Source organism: Schistocerca piceifrons, chromosome 8 (assembly GCF_021461385.2).
Source record: "Schistocerca piceifrons isolate TAMUIC-IGC-003096 chromosome 8, iqSchPice1.1, whole genome shotgun sequence".
Classification (NCBI taxonomy): domain Eukaryota; kingdom Metazoa; phylum Arthropoda; class Insecta; order Orthoptera; family Acrididae; genus Schistocerca; species Schistocerca piceifrons.
Window position 1 is genome coordinate 15,559,224 of NC_060145.1, and position 14,151 is coordinate 15,573,374.

The 14,151-nt window shown below is 40.8% G+C and overlaps 1 protein-coding gene and 1 non-coding gene across 2 annotated transcripts in view; one reads left to right on the forward strand and one right to left on the reverse strand.

Moving 5' to 3' along the window:
• Positions 1-14,151, reverse strand: part of LOC124711694 (UDP-glycosyltransferase UGT5-like) — a 137,875-nt gene that overhangs the window by 63,739 nt on the left and 59,985 nt on the right. The gene's annotated exons all lie outside the window — the stretch shown is intronic.
• On the forward strand, positions 6,809-6,970 carry LOC124712779. Its single transcript, XR_007005604.1, has one exon. It is a non-coding gene; the product is annotated as a U1 spliceosomal RNA (small nuclear RNA).

Sequence of the window (14,151 nt, forward strand, 5' to 3'; positions counted from 1 at the left end):
CCACGCAAAATTTAATGCAAATTCTTTGATCCACATTTTTCGAAATTAAAAATACGCCGAGCGCTCGAAAACAAGCATAACCTTTTCGATTGTGAACAATACACTCAATATTCAAAACAGCTGAAATGCAAACACATGTCAGGAAAATGTGTAAGAACAAGCTAACAAAAATTTAAAAATCGAATGTACAAAGCCCATGACAGTAAAGAACTCCGTTCCTTTTTGATCACACCTCGTACGCATACTAATGCTGAGATGCCAGTTGCGTTCTCAGCACCAACGGTGAAATGTGCAACCGGCGTGGCAGAAAATATCCCCAATTTGGTCTTTGGTTCCATAGCGTAACATATGAATACACTCATTACAGATTGTGTTAACTCCACATAAAACTAATGGGCCAGAGCTTTGATCCCATGAGTGAGGTTCAAATGGTTCAAATGGTTCTAAGCACTATGAGACTTAACATCTGAGGTCATCAGTCACCTAGACTTAGAACTTTCTGAATGTGAATAACACCTAACAAACAGCCTCACTAAACTTTACGACTATTTTAAGATATAGGGACTTAGATCCAGTTTCTATGAAACAGAAGTATGTATTTTCCACCTTTCCAATCGCGTAGCATCAGCAAAGGTCCGCCTACGATTTGGCTGTCGTGGCACAGTTAAGTACAACGGTAAGCTATAGTACCCCGATGTCACTTTAGGCTCCTGATGTAAACACCTTTCGAACACAGCTAGGAAGGTGCTACAAACGTGGGTGAACGTGGCTGGGAAGTTGGCACGCAGTACAATGGGAGCTCAAATGGTACAAATGGCTCTCAGTACAATGGGACTTAACATCTGAGGTCATCAGTCCGCTAGAACTTAGAACTACTTAAACCTAACTAACCATAGGACATCACACACATCCATCCCCGAGGCAGGATTCGAACCTGCGACCGTAGCAGCAGCGCGGTTCCCGACTGAAGTGCCTAGAACCGCTCGGTCACAGCGGCCGGCCATGAGTGAGGACCTTGAACTTTTGCTCGTATTACGCCAGTGTACCACGAATTTGATGCTCGTACGAGCAGTCCTATAAAGCGTTTCTTTTTTTCTTCGTCTTCTACTTTTTATATCTACCTAGGCATGTCTAACTCGTTTGGCACATCCATTCGAAAGGAATCACATACGAGCATAGAGTATGAGGCAAATCAGCGACAAACAGAGGCATTCATGATGATTACGCTGCCTGCATAGGCACTGGAATTTCTTCTCGTCTCTGCGTACGCAAAGTTGCATGATTCGTGTATCACACAATACTTAACGCTTTTTTGAATGACAACATTTTCACCATCGTCTCCCTTGCTTAATCTGTATCGCCAGATAACAATTTCGACCTCAGACCGATTTATCCGGTTGAAGATTTTGTACTAGAGCTATTGGTCACATTGAAACGGGCCAATCAGAGCCGTTTCACAAAAATGAGGGCTGTAAGTATGGACACACGAGAGATTTACCTCTACCTGCTACTTAGCTAAGACGACACCAAGTCTCTGGAGGAAAGACAAGCTGTTATAAAGAGTTGTTTGTGTTCTCATAGCGTCTTTTCACACCTTTCTGCTGATTGGTTTTATGAATGGGTGATTGTACAGAATGAGTGATTTTATTTCAGAATTACCAAGTGGAAGCTAGATCTGCACTAAGGTGTATGAAACCCGCCAACTCAGCTAATGAAGGGTCATAGCAGAGAGGTTGGTCTGGTAAATTACACAAACTATATAGTAAAGGGTAGAATTATCGGCAGTATTGGTAACGTTGGTAGGAAAAGAAACGTAAATGAATGTGTAAGAAGGAAAGTGGGAACCGACGAGTTTTCTTTGTTTTTTTGTTTCGTGCTTTCTTTTGCACGTAATTAGAGCCACACAACATTCAATGTTAATCCATTGTGCATTTTATGTGCTTACATCATACAAATTGCATTTTCTAAGTAATAATAATTATTTGATCGCGTAGCTTCTGCGCTTTTATGGAACCAAGGCAATTACTTTTGATGCAAGAACAGTTTTATAGTCCTTTGCACTCAACAGAACGTTTTTCATGATCAAAGGTAAGAGTTTCCTGTTATTCATAAATGTGAAAGTTGTTTATCAATAACAAAAACACGTTTTATATAAGTTCAATGAAGTATTGATGTCTGATATAGCAGCGTTTTGCGATTCTTGTATTTCATCTTTTTCTTGAGAAAATAGCGTTTTCTTTATTTTTTTTTTTCTACAACATCCCTCTCTTTCACGTTACAAATCAACAATTTTCGAATAAAACCTGAATTAAATATTGAGTTTCTATTTTGCTATAAATTTTGTCTGCTTTTAAGTAACAGACAGGAGGATAGCTATAGATAGAACAAACGTGTTCCATAGGTTAGCCAGCCCTTTATACATGCTCATTCAGATTCTCGATGGTTCATCACTTTCGGTTTTTAGGGAAGTCTAGTAAGACACTAATCGCATACGTGAAGAAAGTGACCGCTATGAGGGAATGCCCGACAGGTATGCAACACACCAAATCTACAGATAATGCGTGGACGACCTTAACTGACCGAAGCCAGTAGGAGAACTACTCTAGTCTATGCTCCACGATAACCTATGGTAGTTTTACATCCCTAGTTCTGGCGCATTCAAGGAGTGGAATTGGTCTAACCTCTCCAACGGCACTTCATATGCCCTCCCCCGTTACCGTCCAAACGGTGAGTGAGCATGGAGCAGACTTACTTTTCGGTAGGTCATGCACTCTTGAGCTCTTTAGTTGATTTCTGGATTTCGGTATTGCAATGTGGGTTATTAATTCTTAAAGGCGTTTCATATATCTCTTTCAGCTGTCCTATATTAGGGGGAGTTACCTGCGTCCTTTTTTGTTCTTTTTGCCGTTTTGTGAATGCAGATAGTAAGTTGGCACGATGTGTTGATTTCTCGCAAGATGTGCTACATTTATTCCATCATAATTAACATTGTTTAATGAGATTTCAGACCATTAGTCCCTGTTGCTAGTGTGGGACTGAACTTCCCCTCAAACAATCGAGTATTAAATTGCATGCGACCTCCACGATCGTTCTTCGTCGCATCATGGCCCTTTATTTATTTGTTTTTTTTTTTTTCGAATGCTAAGATACTTGTGGATTCTGGAGATGGACGAATTGTCTTTGTTAAGACATGACCAAGCATTTTTTTTTTTCGTTAGCTATTGCATTACGCTGTTATTCCTCTTTCAGTTCGTGAACCTTCATTCGGTATGAATACCTACATGAGTATGGAATTTATCTCCATTGTCCAATTTGAAATTTGTAACAGTTTGTAGTGACACATATTACTAGCCCATACCTTCCCTCCTTGGTTTCTGAATAGATTCGTTGTAGGGCCTACAGGGTTTGTTAGAAATTAACGCCGTCTTTTTCCTCACTTGGTGTTTGAATGGTAGGGCGAACGTGTTACCTCTGTCATTTCTCCCTTACCTTCTACTACTCACATTTACATGACTACTTTTCAATTCATACTCAACTGCCTGACGCAGGGTCGTCTAACCACATCCACACTATTTCTCTACCATTCCACTTTCGAACAGTGCGCGAGAAAAACGAACACTTAAATCTTTCCGTGCGAGATCTGATTTCTCTTATTTCGTTACGATGACCACTTCTCCCTAGGCACGTGGGTCCCATTCAATCGGAAACTGAAACGTCGTGAAAAGATCTTACCGCAACCAAAAACCGCTTTTGGTTTTATAACTGCCAACCCAACTCGCGTATCATATCCCTATTTCGTGACAATAGAAAACGGGCTGCTCGTCTTTCAACTTCTTCCATGTTCTCCGCCAAACGTACCTGTTAAGCATCCCAGAATGCACAGCAGCACTCTAGCAGAGGACGCATAAGTGGGGTAGCGTGGGCAATCTTATTAGTGGATATATCGTGTTTTCAAAGTTTCTGCCAATAAAACGCAATCTTTGGTTCGCCTTCCTCACAGTATTGTCTATGTGATCGTTCCAATTTTATTGTTCATAACTGCTATGCCTAGGTATTTGGTTGAATTGAGAGCCTTTAGATTCGGGTTGTTTATCGTATAACCGAGCTTTAACGAATTCCTTTCAGTGCTCCTGTGGACGATTTCACACTTTTCAGTATTTAGGGCCAATTGCCACTTTCCGCACCCTACAGCTGTTTTGTCTAAATTATTTTGCAGTTGGTTTTGATGTTCTGACGACTTTACTAAGCAGTAATTGAGAGCACCATACGCAAAGAACCTAATGTGTGCTCAGATTGTCCCTAAACTACTTACTTACATGAGGAAACAGTAGAGAGCACTTAAGACCTCTTTGGGGAATCCAGGTACTACTTCCGTTTTACTGGGTGACTTTCCGTCAGTTTTTACGAACTACGACCTTTCTGACCGGAAATCACGAATCGAGTCAGAGAACTGAGTCATTACTTCATTGCTGCTTTATACAGTAATTCCGGTTCCCGTTCCATTCCGTAGTCTGTTCCCGACCCCTCAACGGGAGATGTATGTGTGTACCCTGAATACGGTCATTTAAAGGATGTTCTGTTATCAGAACCCAACCCTAGATCTGTAGCGTCGCCTTCCACTACAAGCTTTCGTCAGTGCCCTAGTTATCCGTTGTGAAAGTTATCATCAGTGATACATATTACAGGCCATACTCAATACACTAATGTTGTATGATGAAGGTAAGCTTGGTAGGTACCGAATGTGTCTTGATCAGAGCGAGGTGGATAAATAGCCACATCGGATTAGCGATGATAATCTGTGACACAAAGATACTCTTCTAAAACACGCCCCTTTTTATCTGGCGTCACCACCTATGACTGTGTACACAGTCCATTTTCTTACACCCCAATTTCAACATTACTGAGTACCTTCAATACTTACTCTTACCCCTGTTGCAAAGAACACGTCAAAAAATGGAACCATATTCTCGTGTACATAAACATTTCATGCCATACACATATGCTTTTCAAGGAATGAAATATAAAATTTATGAAACGTCCCCTTAGAAAAATTATTGAATTACTGTGCTGATAAATCTCTTACATCATTTGATTTTCAAACAGCTGAGCAGAACTGAAAGTACTGAGACATTTCGCTCTTTACCTATTCTGATCAACACTAAACTGACACACAATATTTTTTAGCGCAACGCAATCTGACTTTCGGAAATCCCTACAAAAGAATGGCCCTGACTAACATTTCACAAATCACTTACCTCACAAAAATCTTCGTTACTCGAACTACTGCAATACAGCGAGCACCACTACTGCCAGCTAAATAAAAGATTCAAACTACTGAAGGCACTAACTACTGATAAGCATAGTTAGCAAATGAAAGATTTTGATAGAGAACAAACAATGTATTTACCTTAATAGTGTTCAAAAGTCATGATATATATATCAGTCCATGATATCCAATATTACATATTTACTCTTTCTGATAGACACACGTCCAGATCGTCCGCTCTCAGAATTCCGCCATCTCTCTCCCCACATCCACCAATGCTGGCGGCTCACCTCCAACTGCGCAACGCTACGCGCTGTTAACAGCCAACAACCCAACACTACAATGGCGAATATTGGCAACAATGCCGACCAGCCTCAGACTGCACACAGCACAGTCAGTGATTTTCATACAGAGCGCTAAGTGGCGTTACCAATAAAAAAAACCCAAACAGCCTACTTACACATTATCTCGAAAAATCTTTGGAAATAAGTGTCCTTTTGTCCTTTTGAGTCCACGAATACGCTGCAACAGCAACTGACCACCTCGGCGCCGGCGCGGTGGTCTCGCGGTTCTAGGCGCGCAGTCCGAAACCGCGCGACTGTTACGGTCGCAGGTTCGAATCCTGCCTCGGGCATGGGTGTGTGTGATGTCCTTAGGTTAGTTAGGTTTACGTAGTTCTAAGTTCTAGGGGACTGATGACCACAGCTGTTAAGTCCCATAGTACTCTGAGCCATGACCACTTCGGCGTGGACAGAGCATCTGACAGTGTACACAAACATATAAAAAAATAATCAGTACCAAAACTGTTCAAGAAATAGATATGCGCGTGGTTGTTCACTGCACAAAGTCTGCATCACACACACACACACACACACACACACACACACACATATATATATATATATATATATATATATATATATATATATATATATATATATATCAATTACATGCAAAACATATCATTTGACAACTGACGCAATTACACCAAACTGGACAATCGTAGGCATACTTTTTAGGACAATCAACCCACCTCCGTAGTGTCTGTGTGTGTGTGTGTGTGCCTACAGCAAGTGACTCTGCTCGCGTATTTTTAGCGCGCCGGCTCACTGGGCCACTGATAAAAGGCGAGAGGCGCGTAACTTTTATACGGTGTCCACACTGCGATAAGGGCGCGTTAACTCAGCCGGAGTACGCCTTATCACACACTCGCGAGCACTGCGACTAGTCAGTTCGGAGACTCAAAACAAACGTCACCGCCTGTCATTACGTAAGAGGCCGCTAGGAGAAGTGGTGCTGAGGTTCCTCGTGTCCACTTCACACACACTTGGGCCTATCTCTTTTGAACGAGTCTAAAGAACGAGGCAGGTGTTATTCGCGCACGGGCTGTAATTTTTATTATGCGAGGTGCGCCTTTAACTGGTTTGATTTCAAAGAGAAAAAAAGTTTGTATTGACCTTGGGTACCACACTGTGGACGTATGGCGAGTGCTGGGAACGTTAAGTTGCGGCGTGTGCGTACTTCGGCCAGCGTCTGCCCCGATAGCTTACCTGGCGTAGACGATACCGTGATCACGAAGGCGGTTCTTCCGGGGTGAGGCTTGTCCATTGCACTTCGGTCGAGCTGACCCCCGCGATTACTCCAAATGCGAGGAACTCGGGCGCATAATTTTTGGTAGTCGGGACTGCGTTCGCGCTGTCCCGGTGTTTAGTGACAAAGGCGGTCCGTTGACATTCTCCAACGCATACGACTCCCCAGCAGTTATATATTCAATAAAGCCCAACTATTTCCAGTCCCCAAGATGCAGGCCGAACACGTGATGAAACTCTCTAATAGGTTTATCTGGCAAGGGCATCTGTTCAAAGGGAAATACACCACGCTGACGTCTTCCAGACAGGTCGGCGGCCTCAACATGCCTGACATTAACCGAAAGTGTACTGCGTTGTATATTAAACGGATCACCCATTTGTTGGACAAGGAACCTCTCAGCGTAACCAGTTGGCTCTTCCCAACCTTACATCCCACCGATATGCACCCACCTATTGATGTAGGTAAAATACATTACAAACTACGACATGTCAAGCAGTTTTTCCTTGAAGTAAGTTATATTCATAGACATTATTTCATGCAGGATTTACCGACGACGCACCTGTTATTAAAAAGATGGACATCTCCAATAGTCCGGAATCCCATTGAACTTAAATACCCGAGTGTTCATTGGAAGGCAGTTTGGGACAACATAAGTTTAACCGTCCACACTGCTGAAGTGGCGTCCACATGGTATATGGTGGTAAACGATGTTATACCCACTAATGGAAAGTAGCATAGAATCGGCTTATGTGACAGTGATAAATGCGTCCGCTGTGGTCTGGTCGACACCTTACGCCATCGCTTCACTTGCGGCGGTCATCTCATTAACTGGAAATGGGTGCAGCGGAGGCTGGGCCTGATTACCCGCAGCAGCCCAGCCAGCCACTGCACCGACATCCTGCTCTGGCCGGACGCGAAACATTTTCCAGCTACCAAGAACAACACCGTGACGTGGCTGTTAGGACAGTTTGTGACATATATCATCTTCCACAATAGTGAAGATAATCTCATTAGTTTCGAGGCTTACATGAGAACGGCACGTTGGAAGATAAAACGTTACCGAAATTACAGGAAGATGTTCGCTAACATGTTAGACATAATTCTTGAAAAACAAGGCGTAGGGTAATTCTCGATGCCGGTAAGGACACAAATCACATGCAAGACTATGTAGCGAACAAAATACACAACGAATAAGGGGTTACACCAGTTCCTAGGACTGCTCCCGACTTCTCAATGGTGTTATTAACTTCATTACGACGTTTTCATTAATTTATGTTTCCTGTGCATGTCTTGTTATCCGTTTTAATGCTCCAAATGAGTTTGAGTTTGGACGGTTATGAATAAAATGACAGAACTGTCATTCTAGTTAAGACAGTCAGTTATATATATGTTTGCGTTTTGGTTCTATGTCTCTGTCTGGACTGAAGAGGCTATTGTCAGTTTACTATTTTTATTCTATTTTGTAAGCTTACAAATGGTTGGCTCTGAGCACTATGGGACTTAACATCTATGTTCATCAGTCCCCTAGAACTTAGAACTACTTAAACCTAACTAACCTAACGACATCAGACAACACCCAGTCATCACGAGGCAGAGAAAATCCCTGACCCCGCCGGGAATCGAACCCGGGAACCCGGGAACCCGGGCGCGGGAAGCGAGAACGCTACCGGACGACCACGAACTGCGGACTAAGCTTACAAATGGCACTATATTGAAATGTGTTCTTCAGTCTATTGTAGGATACAATTCGTGTTGAAACAGTTCCATCACTTCATTATTTTGTTTTTGTGCTTATGTACGTATATGGTTGTTTTAATGAAGGGAAAAAAAAGTGGTCAGCGTGACAGATTGCCGCCATACAGGCCCAGGTTCACTTCCCAGCTGGGTCGGAGATTTTCTCCGCTCAGGAACTGGGTGTTGTGTTGTCTTTATCATCATTTCATCCCCAGCCGGCGCGCATTTCGCCCAATGTGGCATCGAATAATACAGATCTGCACCAAAGCGGCCAGACCTGCCCCGAAAGGGTCCACCTGGCCTATGACGCCAAACGCTCATTTCGATTTCCACTTCAGCCAATGCTTTCCCGCTTCGCGCCCAACTAGCGACTCCCTCGCAGTCAGATCCGTTGCAGCTAGTTTTTTATTTTCTGATGAATAAACTGGACAACACCTTGTTCCAAAATTCCCGCATACTGCAATCAAAGCCTTACAGAATCGAATTTGCTCCTTTTGTTTCCGTTTATACACTTGCTTTCGTTTACCGTTTATCCACTCGCCATCACATAGTTTCTTTCACCGACTGGAAACGAACACGTTATGCAACACCTCAGCTGCATATTTTTATTGCTCTCGTGGTGTGTATACATCGTATACAGACAAGGACCAAAAGTGTATAAACATACGTGTAGGTTACCAAAACTATTGCTTAAACCAGTATAAATCCAATTAGTGAACTGTGTTTTTCCACATACATGGTAAGAATTCTCCGCTCAAATATATAACAATATTTTCTAAGGCAGCAACAGAGTAATCGTTTAGCGCTGTGTTGTTTAAACATCTGTTAATTTTTACGATAATTGTATGTAGGAGGCTACCTATAGATGACTCGAAATGCACTGTGATCAAATAATTATGCCGAAAAACTCCTTTTCTAGCTGGGAACTAAAAAGTACCTAAAAACAAATTTGCAGACTGGCACACGTTACAAGAGCACGTGAAGTTCACGTTGACCTTTGGCCACCTCACTGAGACTGCAGCAGACACATGCTCAAAATCTGCAGCGACTGCAAGTTCTCTCTAAGTGGGATAGAACATCACACATCTCTTCCCTGCAGTAAGTACAGTTCTTCGTACTTACTGATATACAGTTTAACTTACATATTTCCAACTACGTTACATATTTTATTTTCACAAGTCCGTCTTGATAACACAGATTTCTTACGCTTTATTACCGATTTTGGCACGCTGCCGTCCTGAAATCTGTTACAAAGATAAATATTGTGTAAGCGACTTGTTCAATAAGTTAACGTTAAATCTAACAAATCTTAGTGATACGTAAAATATAAAACTGTAAAATGTTTATAGCCACGTATAGGAGCCATACATACGATTAAAATATTCCGATGTAAATTATCGTCAAGTTAAACATGTGAGCACATGGTACGTGCTGGTAATACTCAGATTGCGTATGGTATTTCTACAAGAGACTAATGCCAGCAGGGGCAACTTTAGCTAGAGCGCATATTAAACCAGTGTCGCCAATGTGACGATTAAATTGCGGCAAGCACAGTCATTAGTTTAATTTTTTTAAATTGCTTCCCATAGCAAAACGAGCGTCTGACAATAAAATGTAACTGATGTGAAATTAAATTCGTACTTAAAATACCACAAAAAGTACAAATATTAATATAATACAGCCACTAGCCTGACTAGGTAAAACATATAACCTGTATAAGCTAGTATAAAAAGTGTAACAATAAAATAGAATATCTAAAAAATCTTCCAGCCTGACAGATCAGCTACCATAAACGTAATTGTAGTACAATGAATAAAATAGTAACTATACGTTAGAAGCCAAAATATCGATCGTCGATATTATATCCAGCGTGTGGTCTCAATGGCGACATGTCGTAGTATCCTTTATTTCCTGGAAGCGTGGAAGAATTAAGCGTGATTAGACAAGTATGGCCGCTATACGTGACTATAAACATTTTATAATTTTATATTTTATGTATGACTAAGACTTTTTAGATTTAGCGTTATCTTATTGAACTTGTCGCTTACCCAATATTTATCTTTGTAACAGATCTCAGGGTGGCAGTGTGCTGAAATCGGTAGTAAAGTATAAGAAATCTGTGTGATCGCGACGGACTTGTGAAAATAAAGTGCCAAAAATTATTGCGAACTCATTTACGGACTTCATGTCTTCAGTTAATACGTTATGTATTTTACTCATTGTCTTCATCAACTTCTGTATACAGTAACTTTCCAAGCTATTATCCAGTAGTCAGATTGCTGCACCATAGGAAAACAAGGATACTACAACATGTCGCCATCGAGACCACACGCTGGAGTTAATGTCGACTATTGTCAGTTCAATTTAAATTGTTAAATTGTTGTATCACACTCTCATCTTCTCTTCTGTTGAGTGTAATTGTTTCACGTTGTCGACCTCCTATTACGCAACGTTCACGTACACAGACACACAGTTTTTCGATGTTTAGTCTCACTGCTTGCTGGTGTGTTCCTTTCACATTTATGTCAAATGTGTGTGAAATCTTATGGGACTTAACTGCTATGGTCATCAGTCCCTAAGCTTACACACTACTTAACCTAAATTATCCTAAGGTCAAACACACACACCCATGCCCGAGGGAGGACTCGAACCTCCGCCGGGACCAGCCGCACAGTCCATGACTACAGCGCCTGAGACCTCTCGGCTAATGCCGCGCAGCACATTTATTTACTGTTTAACATTTTGTATTGTCTTTCTATTGCACTGTCAAATGTCGTTTAATCTGTCTTTGCATCACACTCTCCATGTTTGATATATTTTTCAATGCTGTTTAGCAGTACAGTATCCCCTTTGATGACAATAGTTAATAATAGTCTTATAATGGATTGTAAGGAAAAAATCGGTTAACTAGATAAATTAATGTAGTGCACACACAATGTTGGGCTTCTCATTTATATAACGAAAGAAAGAATTAATATGTTGTGTTACAAAAGGAGACTGAAAATTTAAATTTGGCTGATGATGTTGGGAGAGTCTGTGATGTTACAAAATAAGAGTGATGTTGCTATTCAATGGAAAGTTGGAAATTGAGATTTAACTAACTGTTTTATCAATCACAATTGGCGTAAGAATCATGGATTGACCATTGTCATAAAATATTGCATTATGAGATGTGAATAGTTTTTACTTGCGGTTTCGCGTGGCTTGAGGCAGTCACAACTAGCGTGCTATTGATTAAGAAGTTGCGTTATCGTCTTTCTAATTACTTCATGATAGTAGATACGGTCATACCCGGTTGTGAAGTTATTGTTATGACAAAAAAAATTTCCTAAGGGACCAGAAAGTTCTTAAGGGCGCAAAAACAACTGTAACATCACACAAAAGAGAAATTCAATATTAAAGCTGATGCAAGAAGACGATAAAACAGTTTTCTTTTTATCAATGTAACACGCACATTGGACTGCTGATCTTGGAGTCTGTAATATTAGCAAAATGCATAATTAAAATGAAAATAATACTGAGGAGATAATAGGAATGAGCACTGCTAAATGATTCAGTATTCCCAGAACAAATATTTATTATAACTAAAACATATATCGTACCTTAAGCTTAATACTACAATGACGGTAGATTTTTATGTCCATATCATGTCCATTGAGCGCTCTTTTATATAGCCATTGTCCTCTTGAGTCGCTCGTGCCTCGTCACGGTAAGTTACAACAGTTCTTCTTCCTACACTTCACTCCAAACTTAGACGGAACACGTTTTTATTTATTTAGTAAAAATAATTAGATCAGACCGCCACAAATCTGCGTCCGTCTTACTCGAGAAAAACAGTAAAAGTCTTTTTAGCGCTCAAGGCTTCATTTGTTCTCCAGCGAACAAAATAGTGAAGGATCGCATATCCATCCGTACTTTTCTGTTTATATTGCCGCCCAAAGACGACGAATTACATTATCTAGAAAATTCCACCGTCGCCATGCGACGCCTTATTATATATTAATCATTCTTTATAAACAAGTATTTGCCTTCTGGCTGAATTTGCTGTTTTAGTTAAGCCAAAAATAGCGAATATCACATTGCCTCCCATGAGGAGAGAGGGAATGCCGAAGGATTACCTCGATCCTCATGTCCTCATGAGATATTCGTGATTTTTGGTGTGACATTTACATAACGTTACTGGCGTACAAAGTACATAAATTGAAATCACATTTATAAACATATATCAGATATTTATCATTTTTCAAAATAAAGTTTTTCATTCTTTGTTCATCAGTCACTTCATTCCATAATACCAAGATTAACATTTATGTGCATATTTAAGTTTGGTCCATACTTGCTTATAACAATAAGTGAACGTTCATTTCGCACTTCAGGGGATAGAATTCAGGAATTACTTTCTCTTGAGCTTAACAACTAATACATGAGTACAGTGAGTGCTTATTTTCACTAAACTAGAGTGGACAATGTTCGAGCATCTGTTGACTCCTTGTGGTTCAATTACAGTTTAATAACGTAGCACTACACTTCGTGATGCTTTCACTTTCTGTGTTAGCTGTCTACGGCGTTCATCATGCAGTACATCTGTCCTTTCCACTGTGGTGCCAGGAATTCAAGTGGCTTCCCGGGTTTTTATTTACAATATGAAACAGAAGAAGTGGAAAATTATTAGTATAACTTATAACCTATTGGATACATTTGTTAAGGATCGGGACTGGTCTGGAGTTTAGGGTCTTCCTATAGTGCACATTCATTTTCTTTGTCCATCAAGAGACAGGATTATAATTCATTTTAGCAGTGTTCAGGAGTGCCGGTATTAATGGCTTTAAGGCCTGAGTAATCTAACAATCTACTTTTCACTCATCTTAACTTCAACTCAAGAAAATTGCTTAATTTACATATGAAAATGTAGTCACACAAGTGTACAAATGTCTTTCCTCCAGTATGTACGATTGAAGTCATGGCGGTTAGCAGTTTAAAAGTTTGGATTGTTTCGTCACCCACACGTCAGCCACTCACAGCGGCTGCACAGTGTTGCGTGAGCTCCAATACTTAGTGTCCGTTCGCGCTCAGGCTGTAACAGAGCTGGTGGTCGTCGAGTGCTCCTTTTTTTTTTATGAACTTCGTATCACACGAGTGCATCGATACAAACACCTCGCGCGCGTTTTCCATCGGAGGAGCCAGGCACTGAAGCTGCCTCCATACTTCTCTGTCAACTGCCTCCCATGAGGCTCACAGGTAAGTGACGACGAATGTTTTAGCTGTCGCTGCACTTAGAACAACACTGAACTTTGCGTTGCACCCGTTGTCGTAGCCTTGACTTCTTTTTTTTACACTTGCAGTACAACACTACCACTAGTATACAGTGAACAGTTATATTTATTATGCACGTCGCACTTTAGTGTGCATCTTCACACAGCATTCGTGCTTAGTTCCTTCGCCGATGGAGTTCATTTACAAAACAATCAATTTTGCACGTTTCCTCCACTGGTATAGAAAGACTTATATTCTACTATTTACAAAATATCACTTACGAGCTAATATTTACAATTAATGGTCAC